The sequence below is a fragment of the Vidua chalybeata genome, chromosome 29 (assembly GCF_026979565.1).
Source record: "Vidua chalybeata isolate OUT-0048 chromosome 29, bVidCha1 merged haplotype, whole genome shotgun sequence".
Taxonomy (NCBI): Eukaryota; Metazoa; Chordata; class Aves; order Passeriformes; family Viduidae; genus Vidua; species Vidua chalybeata.
In genome coordinates this window covers 154,105-167,122 of record NC_071558.1, presented here as the reverse complement: position 1 = coordinate 167,122, position 13,018 = coordinate 154,105, and the positions used below count along the sequence as shown (strand labels likewise).

Here is a 13,018-nt window from a genome sequence, read left to right as displayed (position 1 = left end):
GCATGATAAATATATTACAGTTTAGACTCTTGCAAAATATCAAGATAGAGACAATGTGCTGTGTATTATAACATTAACTGTTGCAGAAGTAGCTAATGCTTCTATTTGTGTAACTAAATGACAATTGTGAGAATGACTCAGATAATTTTGTGAAACTGTGTCCTGGTTTAGGGTAATTTTGGGAGAAAAACCTCTAAAAGGGGCTTCCTCTAAAAAAACAAATTCAAGTGGCCCCTCCCCCAACTGGTTTGGGAAAAAGATTTCCTTGGAGAAAAGTGGAAAAAACTGTTTATTTAACAGGCAAAGCATTCACCAGTACAAAAAATGAACAATATTAAACAATAAAACTTCTTGCCACTCCAAAAGAGATGATGACCTCAGAAAAGTCCCTTCTGTGGGCTTTAGCTCGGCTTATTCAGGCTCTTATCAATCCCTCTGGCACTGGAAATGCCACGGCCCAGGCCTGGCCCTGTGGGCCACAGGTGTGAGCTCCCGGTGCTCTTCTGGTTGTTTAGTCCAGAGCAGGTTTAAACAGGTCTAAAGACAAAGAAAACCTACAGTCCAGGGAACATCTCTGCCTCAGCTAGCTAAAAACTAACTAAAAGCAAAGGAGAGCTCTGTCCCGCTGTCTGTCTGTACCCAGACAACACAGTCCGGGAGGAGGATGCAGGGGAGCAAGTGACATTTCTGGCCACAAACTCCACGCTTCTTCTCTCCCCCTTTCACTCTCGGAACCAGTCTTAAATGTGCAAAACTTATTATCCAGCATAGACAGAACAGATGGCTGGGGATACAAGCATCATATAGCCAACCCAGGACAAATAGCTAATGCTGATTTCATGTACTGATGGAGTATCTTAGCTGTATGATAAGATAGCATTGAAAAGAAACAAGTAAATAAACATCGAAAGAAAGAATGCAAAGAGGAACTTACCACTGACCCTTCAGTTATCAAGAACTGTCAAATCACAGAACAGGACGGCCTTGTGAGGACATAAAATATATAAATTTAATCTGCAGTATGGTATGTACTTTAAGAAAACAGATTAAGTGTCAAACCAAGCAAAATAATTCACAGAACATGTAAACTCAAAAGAATGTTTGAATATGTATAATCCTCTTGAGTATGTATTTAACCAATACAATGAGAAGGTCTATAAGAAGAATTGTTGTAGTTAACCATGGGCCTCTGGCAGTTGCCAAATTCCCAGCACGCTGTTTACTGTCCTTTTTATCCCTTATTAAACATTTACAGATTTTAAAGAGTGAGCCTTGTTTCTCCCACAGTTTAATCAAGAAGCTGTATTTTGGGTAGAATAAGAGTGAAAAGGGTTGTGTGCCCCACCCCAGCACTGGGAGGGGGAATGAGGAGCCCCGAGGGGCACTGTGAAGAAGAAGAGACCCCTGAGGGGAATTGATGCTTCCCAGAGCTGCCAGTGTCACCCAGTGTCACAGCACACTCTCAAGGGTGTCACAGGGGTCCCGCTGTCCCTTGTAGCGTCCCGACAGCTCCGCGTTGGTCACTTGTGGATCCCGAGGTGGGGCAGGGCTGGGGGACACATGTGGGGGCACCTGCAACAAATGCCAGTTTTGTTGGAATCAGGGTGGGGGGTGACACCCATGGGTGATGCGCCCCTGTCCCCCCCTGTACTCACCCCCTACCCATTCAGTGCCCAAGACATGGGGGTCCAGCACCGCCCCCTCGTCTGGGGGGGGGTCCTGTGGGGATAAGGGGGGGTCTGGGGGGTGTCTGGGGAAGAGGGAAAGGGGAGTCCCTGCAATAGCCCCTCCACTCACCTGTCCTAGGGCTTCCTGGCAGCTGCAATGGAAAGGGGAGGGGGTGATGGAGGGGACACTGGGATCGCTTAACCTTCTTGGGAGTACAGCAGCTCCAACTACCCACAGGACCCCTAATCCCCACTGCAGCCCTGATTCACACCAGATCCCTGATCTCTGCCCCCACTCTCGGGGCTTCCCCTCACTCCAGGACCCCCATCCCCCCGCATTGTCACCCACCCTGGTGGTGCCACCTGTGACAGCCCGCGATGACAGCCAGGAGCAGGAGCAGGAACAGGAGGGTCCTGCCAACATTCACAGCCACTGCTGGGGACAGAGGGGAACACATCGGTGTCAACCTGAACCCTGGGGGTCCTGAACAACTTGGCAACTGCATGTGAGCCCACCTGTGACCAAGGATGAGCGAGGGGTCGTCTCCAGGGTTAGCTCTGGGCTGAGTGCCTGGAACACGCAGTGTCCGTCCTGTCCCAGCTGGTTGGTGGCCACGCACTGGTAGGTGCCTGAACGTCCCACATTGACAGCCCCAAGCTCCAGGAGGGGACCGTGGGCCACCTCCTGCCTGTTGTGCAGCCAGGTGAAGGTGACAGGGGCTGAGCCTACCTGCACCGTGCAGTGCAGGGTCACGGGGTCACCTATGTGCACCAGGTGTGACAGGGGGCGAGGGGTGATGGTGGCATTGGTCACGGGCACTGCAGGGACACAGGGCTGGCACATGGTGAGGTGGGATGGGGGACACTGTGGGTGGGGTAAACCCCAGCCCGAGGGTCCTTCTCACCCAGGACAGTGACATTCAGGGGATCACTCTTGGTCACACTGTCCCCATTGCTGACCCGGCACTGGTACCAGCCGCTGTCATTGTGCCCAACATGATGCAGCTCCAGGCGGGGACTGGTGCCCAGCAGTGTCCCTGAGCTCCCCCAGTGCCAGGAGAAGGACAGGGGACCTGCAGCTAGCACACAGCTCAGCACCAGGTGGTCCCCTCAGCACCAGGTGGTCCCCCAGGGAGCTGCTGTACTCCCAAGAAGGTTAAGCGATCCCAGTGTCCCCTCCATCACCCCCTCCCCTTTCCATTGCAGCTGCCAGGAAGCCCTAGGACAGGTGAGTGGAGGGGCTATTGCAGGGACTGTGCCCTGGGGGGCTGTGCCCACAGTGACACGCATGAGAGCGGGACCCCTGCACGATGGGTGGACACCAGGGGACAGTGAGGGACTCAGAGGGTGGTTGGGGACAGGCCGGGAAAACCCAATGAGGGAGAGGGGCTGCATGGACAGGAGTGGCTTGGAAAGGAACTCCAAGGAAGGATGGGGGATTCAGGGAGGGGACACCTGGAGAAGGATGGGGGAGACACCAGAGAGGGCTGAGGGGAACTCGACAGGGATGGTGGGACCTGGCGACCATGGGAGTACCTCACAGAGGGGTGGGGGGAACCAGGAAGAGGTGGGGGGACACAAGTAAGGGATGGGGGGGATGAGAGCCAGGAATGGAGGGAGCTGGGGAGTCACTCAGGGCAGGGATGGCAGGACACGGAAAAGGTGTCAGGGAAGGAAGGGGGTACCCATGTAGGGTGGGGGAACCCAGGGATGGACCCGAGAAAGGATGAGGTGAGCCAGGGAGGGATCCAGGAAAGGCTGGGAGCTCCAGGGCAGCTGTCAGGGAAGACAGGGCAGGAGGACCCGTGGAGGCTGTGGAGGCTCCCCGTGCCCATCCCTGCACTCACTGCACACCATGATGCAGAGCTGGGCGCTGCTCTTCTGCACAGCCCCACCCCCAACCCTGGAGCTCACCTCACAGCTGTAATTCCCCAAGTAGAAGACCACCACGGCGGGCACCAGCAGCTGCAGAGACCCCTGTGGAGGGGGACTCGGGGCCACAGGAGGCTGGGGGTGCTGAGGCAGCTGAGAGTCAGGAGGGACCCCTCGGTGGGCTTGGGGGGACCCTCCAGCACTGGCACTGGGAAGAGCTCAAGTCAGGAGATGGGGGCGGTGGGGCCGGTGACCCTGAGTCCCTGGGGAGGGGCTGTGGGGGTGTCGGGGTGGTGGCTGTGGGGTGCTTACCGTGCACAGTCAATGTCACCAGTCATGACTCTTTCCACTTCCTTGCCACCCAGCCCCTGCAGCATTAGTAGCCACTGTGGTGTAGCTGCAGAGGGGACAGGGACATCTCAGTCCCAAAGAGGGACTGTCTCACTTCCTAGTCCCCATGGTAGAATCTCACCTCAGTGACCAACAGGTGCCACCAATGCTGGCAATGCAGTGTCACTGTGTCCCCCTCCAGTAACCTCCCCACAAACACCTGCAGCACCAACTGGTCTGGGGGACAAGTGGGTCCCATTACACTGCAGGGGCCTGGTGGGTCCCAATGGAACCAGGACCCCCCCCACTGGAACACACCCAGCACACCAGGGGTCCCCAATTCCACAAACAGGTTCCCCCCACTCTGGGATGCTCTGGGATGTCCCCATGTGCAGGGGAAAGGCTCTGGTCACACCAGGGGGGTGACCCACGGAGCAGAGCCCACCCAGAGCGCTGGGGTCACCGTGGGTGCCAGGTTGGTGACACCCAAAACTCCCTCACCATTTAAGATTCTCAAGGTGGGGCTGAGTGTGCTTCGGGGTCTGTTACACGTGTAGGTGCCATTCTTGGTGATAGTGACATGGTCGCGTGCCTCCTTGTACCAGGTGGTGGCACTGGTGGTCCCCAAGCCCTGACAGGTCAGTGTCACCTGGTCCCACAGCACTGCTGGCCTCCAGGGGGACTCCACAAGGATCTGGAGGGTCTGGGCACCTGTGGGTGACAGGGAACACCAGCCTGCCAGGGCCAGTGTGGGGCTGGAGACAGTGAGGCAGGGACATGGCATCTGTCGAGGACTCACCAGCGAGGCGAGGGTCTGGGCTGGAAGGGAGAAGGGACAGGGCTGGGTGGGGTGGCACTGTGGGGACAGAGGCACAGGGGATAGGGCATGTGGGCTGTCCCCAAAAGGCCTCTGTGGGTGTACTGGTGTGGCTCAGATGTCTCAAGGACAAAGAAACCATGGCCAACCCCTGCTCAGGTGCCGGGACCCCCTGCTGTCACAGGTCACCCTCACCAGCCTCATGGCCTCTATGCCATATCCACATGGTGGTTTTCCCCTTGCTCCTGTCCCTGCAGCCCTGTGTCCCCGTCCCTGTCCCCACAGCTGCCCCAGCTCCAGTATGCCTCTCCCCACATTCCTGTCTCTACAGTCCCATACCCCCTTCCTGTGGGGTGTACCCACAGCCACCCTATGGCCCCGGTCACCTCATGCACTGGCTCTGCTGGCCTTGGGGGCCTAAGGAGGCCCTGCAGCCCGCCTTTGTACACTCCCTTTGGAAGTGACATCCTGGTCAGAGAGTGAGAAAACTAGATAAGTTTTTCCAGGAATGGCTTGTGAGACTTTAGGGAGTTGCAGAGAAACAATGATAGCTTGTTATTATAAACAACCTGCAGGGGGTGTTTTACTACTCTCTGTTTTCTTATTTTTCTCAAAGATTGTTTAAAAGAAAGGTGTTTTTGTTAATTAGCCAAGCAGGTGGAATATATTGTTTAATTGACCAATCTGGTCTGTCTGTATCAGAACAATTTATAAAAGAGAGAATTTAATAGTAAACAGAGATGCTGTGCAAACCAGTCTTCTGGTGAGTCTGTGTAATTTCTTACTCAACAGCGACACCTCCCCACTGGTCTCTGCCTCACCAGGGCCCATCCCCGGGCTGTCACGCCCATCCCCGGGGCACTCACCCCACAGGAGCAGCGCCACCTTCCCGGCCATCCCGCTGTCCCCAGCCATATGGACTGGCTGTCACTGGCAGCTGTAGCCACCACTCCCCTGGCTGGCGGCTCTTTGGATAAAGGGGAAGAAAGCGAGGTCACGACTCGTCCCCATGTGTAGGTGGCCCTTGGTGGGGGCAGGGTGAGGGAAAGGTGTAGACACAGCAAGGGACAGGCTGGGGACATTATGGGATTGTTATAAATTGAGGCGAATAATTTGTTCAGCCTTTCAAGAGTCAATCAGAAATTTATTGATTACAGCAAGCGATGGCAAGCAAACAGCGCTGGGTGTAGCCGGGGAGTCTCCGCTCCGCCTACGGCTCACCCTGTTTCGCCCTTCCTACAGTCTTTTTATACTCTCTTTCTTCCGTGTCTGCGTTATCTCTGGGGGTACTCTGCGCTTGCGCCCTCTGTTGCTAGGGGGTCTTCTTCTACTCTCTGGTGGTCGTTTGAGGAAGGCGCCTCTCTTCTTCCTTGGTGAAAGTCCACTGCCTTGTAATGATCTTTTCCATATAAGGTTATATGTTATATGCACCTAAGTTCTAATTACACAACTAGCTTAAGTAATCAACATACTAGCTAGTTTCTGTCTGGCAGTTTTCTGTTATCTACACAAGGCTTCTCCTTTGATTTTCTGTTATCTACACAAGGCTTCTCCTTTCTGTCTTGATGAACAAAGAGTCTTTTCTAACTTATCACAGGATAGTCTGGGGACATGGTGGGAAAAGCTGTTGTCAGGAGTGGGGGGCTCAGGGGATGTGGGGAACCAAGGATAGATTGTCCAGGAGAATGGGGTCTCCATGCCTGTGGGGATTCAGGGATGGAGATCCTGTGGGAACACGGTCCCCAGGGATTTGGGGTCATGGCATGTGAGTGCCAGTGTTGGGGATGCAGAGGGAAAAAGGGGACCCTCAAGAATAGTGGTTGTGGGGGAAGAAGCAGCCCATGGGATGGGATCAAGGCAAGGGTGGTCCTAGGCAATGGCAGTCCTGGGATGGTGATCCCCAGGGAGGAGAGACCAAAGCAATGGGGGTCCCATGGTTGGGTTCCCAGGGGAATGGGGGTGCCAGGGATGGGCAGTGGCTGGGTGGGCACAGGGGTCACAGCTCCTTCCCGGAGTGCCTCAGATTTTGGGGTGACCCAGGGCCCAGCACAGCCCCTACCCTGGGGCACTCCAAGGCTGTCCTGGGAGGCTCTGTGTCTCTGCCCCACACGCCCCTGGGCTTTTTCCTGTCCTCCCAGTTTCCTGACTCACCCATCCCAGGGAACACCTGAGGCCCAATTATAGATCCATAATTATACATCCATAGAATAAAGGCAAAAATCTTTTCCCACACCACTATTTTCCCAATAAAAAAACAAACTCAGCAAAAATCAAATTGACAAGTTATAAAATGCTCTGGTTTATAGAATCATCTGAATCACTGCTCTCCAACTAGTCACTTACAAGAAAAACACAAACAAATCAAAAAGAAATGAGACTTTTTGGTTCCCTTTGTGAAAAATGCATATTATATGGCTCTACGCAGATATTTACAATATGTATTATGCTGAAAGTTATGCTGTATTAACATTTTAATAATATAATAGTAAATGTAGTTTTGTAATCAAAATTAAGCATTAGTAGTTAAAATAGAAACTACGTGTGTGAGATATTCTTTTTATTAGAAAAGGAGAAGATAATCAAGGAATTCTTCACACAGAGATAACAATTACAGAAACCCCTAAATTTTCCAAAGAAGAGGAATTTATGGTTTTCCTTATCAACAGAAATGAAGTTCTTCAAGCCTGACTTAGACTCAAAGGCGCCTGGGGATTAACAGAAACTTTTTGACAAGTACCATATGAATTTCTTGTTTTAAATAAAATATATGCATAATCATGAAGTGTTTTGTATATGTAACAGGTTACCCCTCTTAAGGAGTAAATTCTCTTTTAACGTGGTCCTTTTTCTGGCTCGTTTCTGTCCAGAGAGAGGTACCCAGCCCGGGCTGTAACTCTTTGCTGTTATTGTCTCATTAATTGTCCTAACTCTAATTGTCTAACTTTTATTACTATACTTGTATTATTATTTTTATAACCATTTTATTTTTATTAAACTTTTATAAATTTTTAAAGCAAGTGATTGGTGTTTTTCACACTTTTAGGAGCCCATTGGTGCATCCCACAGCAGTGTTTGCTTGTGGATAACACAGAGTGTGAAATCTCCCTGAGTGTCCAACAGCTCCATGGGATTGTTCCCTGCCTGCTGGGCAGCAACCCAGACCATAAGGAAGCCTTTTGTGGGGCCATATTTAGGAACTCTCCCCATTTTTCTCATTCCCACCCTGAAACTCGATTGACTTCTCATGGATTCTTCTTCCAAAAGGGGACATCCTTCTTCCATCCTTGGGACAGTGCCCAGGAATCTGTGAAAATGCTCTGTGTGCTCTGATTCCCTGGTAAATCCACTCCAGACTGCCCTGAATTCCCCTGCCTGAGCACTGCCTGCTCCTGCTGTGACACCCCTGTTCCCCAGACCATTGTGTGCAGCCCCTGCTCAATATTTCCACACTTTTCTCTCTCTTCTGGTGTGCACATCCAGAACGAAAACATTCTTTACGGGATGAAATGAACAGGGCTAATGCTTTTATTAATGTTCAGCTCTTTACTAAAAGATCAGCTGGGCAGGAGGTCCGACACAGAGCTCGCCCCTGCTGTTGTAGCTTTCCCAGGTAGCCAAAAGGGGGGGAGGTCTGCAGAGTCTGTTGCTGAAGTCCAGAGAAGCAGCCGTCCCTTCTTCTTTCCTTGTGGCACACCGGTAGTCGAAGGATGAGGAGGCATGCAGAGTCTGTTGCTGAAGTCCAGAACAACAGCTGTCCCCACTCCTTCCCTTGTGGCAGCCCCTGGAAGTTCTGCCTTTCCAGCTCCGCTTCCCACAGCCTATTCTCGTCTAGTCTTTAAGGTGACGATGATGGGCAAAAGTCAATCAGGGGATGTGTTTCCCTCTTCTTCAGCGAGGGCATTTGTCTAGCCCCCTCTACTCTGTTTAGTTCTTTATTTAGGGGTGTCTTTATCACCTAAAAATACTCCCATGATCCCAAGGGTTATTTTATTTGCATTTTAGTCCCAGAATGTCAGCGTGGGAGGGTTGGGACGCCGGTTATCTCCAGGTAGTTTAGAGAAAACAAACAGAGCAATTAGCTAATTAACATTTCAATATCGGTTCTCAGCTAGAGTTAGTAGTTGTTTCAGTGTTGCCATGGCAACTAGGAAGGCCCTGCCCCGGAGTATCAGGAACTTTGTTTATTACACTGGAGGTTCCAAGGGGCTGCAGAAGGAGGGTCCATGTCAGGTTGTTGAGTAGACTGTTGTGGGATTTGCAGGATTTTTGGGGCTCTATCAGTCCCTTGCCAAGAGGGACAAAATGATCAATTGCTGCATTTCCGGACTGGTTCCCCTACAGCTGCCCCTGCAGGGCCGGTTTCCAGCCAGCCCTGCTCTGAAATCCATCAAAGGCCCTCACAGAGCCCCTGCCTGGGCTCCCTTTGGGTTTTGTGCTTGCAGGCTGAGCAAACCACAGGCAGGCCTTTTTCCCCCACAGAATTCTCACCTCTGCCGCAGCTCTAAAGCTGCCAGAATCAAAGGCAAGGGGGCGGGGGGGACCCTCAGGTCCTGGCTGCCAGCTGGGGCTGGCCAGAGCAGGGCTGGCCAATGGCCACCCCTGTGCAGTGGGGCTGGGCCATGGCTGGGCCCCAGCCTTGGATGGCCACTGGCTTCAAGAAGGAGGAGTTTGGGAGCTCCATTCTGCCTCGGGCTCCATTCCCAAACTGCTTTTGCCGGCTCAGATTCTGCAGGGGATGAGCTAGAATGGAGAAGTCTGAACACTCCCAGAGCTGCCATGCCCCAGAACAGGACCCCCTTGGCCAACATGTGTCCCCCCGGGACAGGATCCCCACAGGACAGGACCCCCTGGATGTGACCCCCCAGGACAGAACTTCCCCCGCCCCCCCCCAGGTGCCACTCAGCACAAATGGCCTCTTCATTCTGCTGCAGGAGAAAGTGTTGGGGGGGCACTGCCAGATACACCTGTCCCCCACAGCCTCCCCAGCCCTCCCTGCAGACCCTTCACTCCTGCTTCCCCCACCCTGGGGTTCCCCCAACCCTTTCCCTGCTCAGGAGCTCCCCAGGATCATCAAGGCACGAACTGGGGGGGTTGTGAAATGGAGGGAGAAAATGATGGAAATGATGAGAGGAAAAAATCACTGGAGGTTGTGGGGACACAGACCCAGAGCACCTCGGAATCTGTCTGGGGTGACCCCCAGACCACTGGCACCTTGTGGGGGCTGTGCTGGGCTCTGGGTCACCCCAAAATCTAAGGCACCCAGGGAAGGGGCTTTGACCCTGTCCTAGGGTGATGGTATGGTGCTTGTATCCCAAATCGTGTGTTCTGTTTGTGCCTGATATTATGTTCTGTGCCTTCAGGACTGACTCTGAAAGTGAAGGTTTGTTTTGTCTTGTTATCAGCCGGCTCACCTCCCTCCACTGTCTGTGTCTTAGGAGAGGTTTGGCTGGCTTGGCTTGCTTGCTTGCTTGCTTGCTTGCTTTTGCTTTTGTTTTTGCTTTTGCTTATTAGTTAGTTTAGCTAAACAGTCCAATTTTTACCCTGGACTGTTTCTTTTTTCCCTTCCTTTTCCCTTTCCTGATGTCTTCATTTGAAAAGACAGGAGTCTGTGAAGGAAGGCAAGGGCCTCCCATGAAATGGAAAAGGTAAACCCCCTCCCTCCAAATTACCACAATTTCAAAATAAAAAGGCTCTCAGGCAAAGATATGGGAATGGGAATAACAGTTCTTTACTAGGAAAAAACTAAATTAAAAAAAAAATAATTAGTACAAACAAAACTACTGATAGAGTCAGAAACCTGACACCCTGAGGAGTCAGGGTGTTGGTGATAGTCCAGTTAAATGGTGGCTGCTCCTCCTGCTCCTGGAGTGGCAGATGAAATGCTACTGAAGAGATGGTCCAATAGAAGGGTGTAGTTTTCTCTGAAGGTCTGGTGATAGAGTAGATGTGATGTAAATTATGGGCCAGGAGACCAGCTCCCTTAAAAAGGCCTTTATTAGGTGATCAGCTCTGGGTGGGGGGGCCCAAGGGGTCGCGCACACCGCCGCTGCTCCCTTCGGCAACACAGAGGAGGAGGTGAACAGTTGTGCTTCACAGCAGAACTGGGGCTTCCGTCCTCGAGGGCGTGCCTAGGAAGACATCTTCTGGCTCGTGGACTAGGGTCCTCATCTCGGTCTGGTTACCTTTAGGTGGTGGTGACCTCCAAAACTTGATTGAGGGTATGGGGGAGCTCTCCCCACTAGGTCTAGTCACTTGGTTCCTCGAATTTCCACGTTGGTTTGGTGTTTCCAGGCCCTTTTGGTGGATTCTGTTCTGCTTTACCTCATTTGCATATTGTCAAGGCTGTTTCCGGCCGCCATTTTGGGAGCAGCGGAGGCAATACCCGAGGGACTGAATGAGGGTAACAATAAAGGGATTCAACAAGGGGTAACAGGGGGGTATTATGCAACCTTAGTGAACATGGGGGAGCATATAACAACCAGGGGGGGTATTACAACAAGGGTACAACTGGAATGAACAGGGAGAGGCATCCACAGTGGGAGAAATAACAAGGGGGGGTACAATTGGAGTGAACAGGGAGAGGCATCCACAGTGGGAGAAATAACAAGGGGGGTACAATTGGAATGAACATGGGGGCACAACAAATACATAACTTTTACTGAATTCATTCATGACAGATGGGCCTGGTCTTCCTCTGGGAATCCAGTGAAGAGACTGAGCTGCTGTGTCAAGAAATGCTGATTTTATGCAGGTAGGGATGCTTGGCTCCTCCCTCTGGGTGGAGGATCTTACAATGGGATGATGTAACTTTATCAGTCATGCAGTGAGCCATTCAATGGCACATTAACAGAAGATATCTCCCCGGAGGGAGACATTGCTCTTGGAAGAGATAAGAAAACTGCCCAACAGAAGATACCTGCCCCAACTCCGACAGATGGCAAATAGAATGTATGCTTATCTTACAAGTCAGGACAGCGTTTTTCTCCATTCCTCTGGCAGCAGAATGCAGGCCTCAGTTTGCCTTTACCTGGAGGGGAATGCAGTATACCTAGAACTGACTGCCGCAAGGGTAGAAACACAGTCCTACCATCTGCCATGGACTGATCCAGGCTGCACTGGAAAAGGGTGAGGCTCCAGAACATTTACAGTATATTGATGATATCATTGTGTGGGGGAACACAGCAGCAGAAGTGTTTGAGAAAGGAGAGGAAATCATCCGAATCCTCCTGGAAGCTGGTTTCGCCATCAAGAAAAGTAAAGTTAAGGCACCTGCTTGAGAGATCCAGTTCCTGGGAGTGAAGTGGCAAGATGGACAGCGTCAGATTCCTACAGATGTCATCAACAAGATCACAGCAATGTCCCCACCAACCAACAAGAAGGAAAGGCAAGCTTTCTTAGGTGCCATAGGCTTTTGGAGAATGCACATTCCTGAGTACAGTCAGATCGTGAGCCCTCTTTACCTGGTCACCCACAAGAAGAACGATTTCCACTGGGGCCCTGAGCAGCAACAAGCTTTCGCCCAGATCAAGCAGGAAATCGCTCATGCAGTAGCCCTTGGCCCAGTCAGGATGGGACCAGATGTGAAGAACGTACTCTACTCTGCAGCTGGGAACAATGGTCTGTCCTGGAGCCTTTGGCAGAAGCTGCCCGATGAGACTTGAGGCCGACCGCTAGGATTTTGGAGTCGGAGCTACAGAGGGTCTGAAGCCAACTACACCCCAACAGAGAAGGAAATCTTGGCTGCCTATGAAGGAGTCCAAGCCGCCTCAGAGGTGACTGGCACAGAAGCACAACTCCTTCTGGCATCCTGACTACCGGTGCTGGGGTGGATGTTCAGAGGAAAGGTTCCCTTTACCCACCATGCCACCAGTGCTACATGGAGCAAGTGGATTGCTCTCATCATGCAGCGCGCCCGTATTGGTAAACTGAATTGCCCTGGGATTTTGGAAGTAATTACAAATTGGCCTGAAGGTGAAAACTTTGGTGTCACAGATGAAGAACAAGAACCAGTGACACGGGCTGAAGAAGCTCCACCCTACAACCAATTGCCAGCAGAGGAAACACGCTATGCTCTTTTCACTGACGGTTCCTGCCGCATCATTGGGATGAATTGGAAGTGGAAAGCAGCTGTATGGAGCCCCACACGACAGGTCGCAGAGGCCACTGAAGGGGAGGGTGGATCAAGTCAACTTGCTGAACTCAAAGCCGTTAAACTGGTCCTAGACATTGCAGAAAGGGAGAAGTGGCCAAAGCTCTTCCTCTACACTGATTCATGGCTGGTAGCCAATGCTCTATGGGCATGGCTGGAGAGATGGAAAGGGGCTAACTGGCA

At 52.0% G+C, this 13,018-nt stretch overlaps 1 pseudogene; it reads right to left on the bottom strand.

Annotated features, from left to right (window-relative positions):
• Window positions 1–1,449: 1,449 nt before the first annotated feature.
• On the bottom strand, window positions 1,450–5,583 carry LOC128801076 (Fc receptor-like protein 5; annotated as a pseudogene).
• Between the last annotated feature and the right edge of the window lie 7,435 nt (window positions 5,584–13,018).